Raw genomic sequence first — 5,794 nt, forward strand, 5'->3', positions numbered from 1 at the left:
TTGTGAGAGGGCACAGGCTAGGCTGAGGGACCCCACTGGTGCCTCTAGTATATCTATATATCTATACATATCTATATATCAACATATCTACATACCTACATATCTATATATCTATATATCTATATATCTATATATCTATATATCTATATATCTATATATCTATATGTCTATATGTCTATATGTCTATATGTCTATATATCTATATATCTAAAGAATGGCTAACTCTGACCAGTAGTATCGGGGGAAGAGTGAGACAAGAAACTTCTACTTTTTCTTCACATATCTCAATGGAGTTTAATTTTACAAACCAGTGTATATTTATTTCATTATAAAAATTGTTAAAGAACATGTTAAGGATGATAGGCATATCCCCTGATTCCTAAGGCACATCACAGAGGGCAAAGGCTCTGCTTTGGGTGGCAAGGACAGAGACATGGTACATTGCTGGTTCGATTACTGGTCTCACCCATGACAATCACTTTTGGTCAAATTCCACTAAGTGGAATAATGGGCACAAGTGTCTGTCACTCCAGCGATGGCCCTGTGTAGATAGACTGGAGATCATCACCTCCAGTGAAAGTTTCAGCACAAATCTCAGCATCTCTCCTGCAACTCTGTGGGAAGATGTGATCTAAAAGTGAAACCTGTTTGCGCCTACCATGTGAAGCTTAGCATCAAAGCAAAGGCTGCCAAGACAGCTGACATTTTATTTGTTCATTTTTTTTAATGTTCACAGCTCCTTGATATCAAGCTGACTATTTGAAAAAACCAATGTAGTTTTCCACATAGTGCCAAGTATCCTATTAGATTTATGTATTTTTTTGAAGTGATAGATATTTTGGTAATGTGCAAACACAACTGATAGTAGTATTTTCTCCATGAAACTAAGAAAATTGAGTTATTTTCATAACTTTCGTATTTAAACAAGTGGTGGGATATATATAAACCAGAACATTAATTTTCTGTGACTTACAAACTGTATGACGTTTGAATAGGTGACATCTTAATCCCTGCTTAGTCTTTGCATCTGTACTGGTAAAGATGTGTGATAGTAATTAAGTAGTAAGAAAATCTTTGAAAATTAAAAAAAAATGGTATAAAGATATATTAAGAGCCCTCAGCTTAACTGAAAATTAAAAACACCATGTTACTCCTTTTGTATTTTAATAATAATATCCTAATCTAGATTTTAAACTCCATAAAGGAGAAAGTCAATGCTTACCTGGCTCATCACCGTTATCCAACAGCCCAGCACAGTGCCTGGCAGATGCAGATTGTAGGGTCAAAGGTCAACCAGAGAAGCAGACCGATTCTTAGTGATATAAAAAAAAAAAGGGAACTCATTGTCTGCATCTGATGTGGGGCTTGAAGTTGCAATAGATAAGCTGGAACAGTCGCTGAGGACAGCTGGATGTAAAACAGGGGAGAACAAGGATAAACGAGCGGAGCCCGCCTCTGTCTCTCACCATCTCCAGCCTCAAGACATAAATGATCTGCAGAAGCTAATGCCATTAACATAGAGCAGCACATGGGCTCACCTTGGGAACGGAGAAGCTGAAGCAGACAATCCAATCCAGCAATAGCTGGAGAAACTGCAGGCCCAGGTGCTGTCCACCTGGCCACCATGGTAAGCCAGCAGATCGGTGACAACACTCCTGGGCTACCACAGTGACTGGCACCTTGCACCAAATTTCAGAGCGTAAAATAAATGTCTGTGCTTCATTTTTGTCTTCCAAATCTCATGCAAATTTCTCTTGTGGACAACCCTAATCCTGAAACACAGGTGAATTCTGGAAAATGTAATTCTGGTTCAGTGAAGCTGACATAGTACTAAACCACCACATTGAACTTAATAAAGTCTTATTAAATGAAGGAATCTATTTCAACAGACATAGATATTTTGAAGTAAAAATAAATATGTATAATATTCATATGGATAATTGGGACAGAAACAACACAATGGGGCAGTTTTTACCTGGAGACTTAGAGGTTCCCCACTGAGAGCAGAGCTTGTCTCCTCTTATCTTCTCAACTGGAACGAAGAGCCATTGAAGAGGAATTAGTCTGCAAAGGTGGTCGGATGACAGGATGAAGACATTGGAAGATTTGATACCTTTCAAAATACCCTCAAAACTAGAAGTAGGGGCAAAAACCAATGGGGTTTCCAAGTACCATTTCAGCAGGGGAGTCAGGATAAGAGACCTGGGTGTCAAGACCCTGATGTACAAACTCTATCATGTCCCAAGCTTTATAATAGTGTTTTGTTTCTTTCTGTTTTTCTGTAGTAAATAGCAGTAGATTCCTCACAATGAAAAGCAATGGAATTGGCTTTATTTGAGGTGCAACAGGGAGACAGGGCTGGGAGCAATCAATTAATCAACCAATAAACCAACCTTGTATTCCATCTAGTATTTTTTATTATTACTAGTCGTCACATCTTTATTTTTAGATTTACATACAGTTTGTGGATATTTCCTTACCCCTTTATGTCTTAGCATAACTTTTCATTCCATGATGGGTAGTCAACCAAGAAATGCAGTTAGTAGGAAACACAAAATAAATATATTGCCTTAACCCATTAAAGTAGATCATTACCATAAATAAAATTCTGTACTTCCTCAAGACATTTATCATATTTTGACAATAATTAATTGATTTTTATTAAAAGATATTTTTAACTTATTACACATCTGAAAATGGTATCAGACTAAAAAGCTAAATATCCAATATATTAAACAAACATTGAACCCCCACTATGTGCAGGCAGGAGTGAGATGTTGTCATATCATTTCATCCTCACAATAGCCCTGTGAGTTAGCTACTTCTGTTTCCAATTTTTAGGTGAGAAAACCCGATAGGCTGCCAATGATATTCCCAAGAACACTTAACAAGTGGGCAAATCATAATGCATGCCTATCTCCATCTAATTCCAAAAAGCATATTTCTTCCACTAAACCACATTCCTTTAGTGAAAAAAATATTTTCTAAATATTCAACACATTATGTTACAGTTATCTACATAAGATACTGTTGTATTAAAATTCAGTATCCATGATTCTCTTATATGTGAGAACAAGCATAATTTCCAAAGTCAGGATTTCCAAGTTGCTTCTGTAGCATATGTGAATAAACCTTCAGTGGTGAACAATTATTTCTCTAACGTCCTTAGCGAACATAGACTTTTCTCCCTGTGCCTATGAGCTGTGAGCTGCTTTAGAAAATATTTAACATTCTTTTAAAAGACACCTAGGAGCCCTCTCAAGACCTGTTGTTAGTCTGTGAAAATGACATTTTCCTCCTTTGTAATTTCCATTTCATGTTGTAGCAAGACAGTCTGGACAACAGGGCTTCGACATGACTCTGCCTTTTGCTTTGTCCCTGCCAGCAACCAGGTTTGCAGTAATCCCTCAGCAACACACAGCCTGTGGAGTTTTATTCTCCAGCTAAACTGTTCCCAGGGGCAGCTCGGGCACCACCCAGCAGGGCTCTCCATATGCACATTACCACCACCAGCCTTCCACCTTCCAGCTCCTCCAAGCCTGGGAAATATCACAACACCTGTCTCAAACAAAAACAAATGATTAAAAAGGCATTTGATTTTGGAATTCTATTTAAAAGTCCGAATGTCCCTTGAAACCTAAAATACACTCACTATGACAAGCTGGTCTTTCTGATGGCCCCCGCGCTATTTAATATTTGGGTAGCCATAGGCCAGGGCCTGAGGCATCGGCAGGTGTTACTGAGATGTCTGTAAGCTTCTTTTGTTCAGAAAGACAGTTATGCCTCCCAGGAGCCTGGGAGTACAGAAGCCACTTTATCGTCTCTAAGCTTTGGTCTACAGTGACATGAGCAGTCCCCAGCTTACAAATGGGTTGGACTCCCGAGTGGTAAGTCAAATTCAAATGAATTTTCAGCTAAAAGCCATTATCAGTGTCAGTCTTTTTCTCAAACCAGCCCATAAACTTACTGTGAAGTGTAAGTAAGAACACTCACTTAGTTTCCAGAATAAAATTCACTCTGCGCCCCAACTGGGACTTGAAACCACATCTTGACCCCAAAACAGTTAGTTCCTCACGTTCTCTAGCTTCCTCTCCTGAGAGACAGACTTCTGTCCACTGACCCCCAAGCTGCAGGGGTCACACACTCAGCTTTCTGAGTCGTCCGCTTAAAGGCTCCCTCTCTGGTCTTAAAGTTAAGGAGCTACAATCACCACACACCCTTCCTTTAAAAGACTGGCAAGAAGAAAAAAAAATAGAGCTCACAAGAAAGCACAGTTTTCTCCAAACATGCCTGTCTCACTAAATTGTTATGTTATTTGGTAACAGATAAATGATAATGTTATTTTTTAAAAGCAAGGGGAATAATCACGACAGAACTGAGGATAGTAGTTACCTCACCTGGGGCAGAGAATGAGCTTCGATAGCTTTGAAAGTGTTCTATTTCTTATGTGGGAGATTCAGATAAGTGCTCCTTTTATTATCATGCATTTGAAGGGGTTCAGAACACACAGTGCAAAATGTGCTGCTTTGGCATATTGATTACTTTGAGTTAAAGGCCCTTAAAAAATGGCAAATGTAAGGAAGGGCATGCTAACCTTCCATTTGCTTTCTGAAACTGGGAGATGAAAACCCCATGTGAAAGATGCTCTCTCTATACCAGGAGGAAAGAAACATTCTTCTCACCTGAGACAAGGAGTAGAGGCCAAGAGAAATCGGTACAAACAGACCTTGCTAAAATAACTCTCATCTTCCTTAAGCGTCCCCACGTATTTCAGTGGGGAGACTTTCCACAATCGCCACACTTGGTTCAACCTACTGTATAAGCATGTAGGCCTAACCCCTTCTTTGGGTCTCTATTTTCATGTGGGGATTTCCATGCATATGTAAATTTTATTAAATAAGATTTGTATGCTTTTTTCCTGTTAATCTGTCTTATGTCATTCCAGCCAGAAACCCTAAAGGTATAGACAGTAAATTTTACTTCTCCTACACATTGTAGCCTTTGTGTATTGTGATCTATTAATAAGGAATTATAAGTATACTAGGGGCCCGGCCGCCTTTGCCCTGCCCCCCAGCTCTTAGCTCCCCCCTGGGTTTCCAATCACTGTCAGTGGCAGGGGGCTTCTTCCTGCTTTCCCTTTCGCCTCCCTGCATTGTGCCTACATATGCAAATTAACCGCCATCTTGTTGGCAGTTAACTGCCATCTTGTTGGCAGTTAACTGCCAATCTTAGTTGGCAGTTAATTTGCATATAGCCCTGATTAGCCAATGAAAGGGTAGCTCGTATGCCAATTACCATTTTTCTCTTTTATTAGTGTTGATGTTATCAACTGCTATGTAATAAACCACCCTAAGACTTAGTGGCTTAAACAGTGATGTAGTCTTGCTCCCGGTTTTGTCATTGTACCCCTCTGGGCTATGCTGCTCCATGTGGTATTGGCTGGAGTCACCCAAGAAGCTACATCAGCAGATGGAGGGGCTGAGCTGGCAGGTCTAAAAAGGTCTCACTCTTGTACCTAAGGGGTTTGGTACTGACTCTTGGATGGGGCATTTTCTTTCTCCTTCACTTTTTTTTTAATTCTGCGTGGTTTCTGATTATCAATGGCCTTTCCTCATGAATTCTCTCTGCAGCAGGATAGCCCAGAGCTCCTTACAGCAAGGAAGCTGGGCTCCAAGGCAGCAAAAGCACAAACTCCCTGGCTGTGAAGGGCCTGGCCCAGAACTGGTAGTGCATTATGTCTGCCACACCCTATTGGTTGAATCTTGTCACAAAGCCAGTCAAGGTTCAGAGAAAG

Source organism: Myotis daubentonii, chromosome 1, assembly GCF_963259705.1.
Source record: "Myotis daubentonii chromosome 1, mMyoDau2.1, whole genome shotgun sequence".
NCBI lineage: Eukaryota > Metazoa > Chordata > Mammalia > Chiroptera > Vespertilionidae > Myotis > Myotis daubentonii.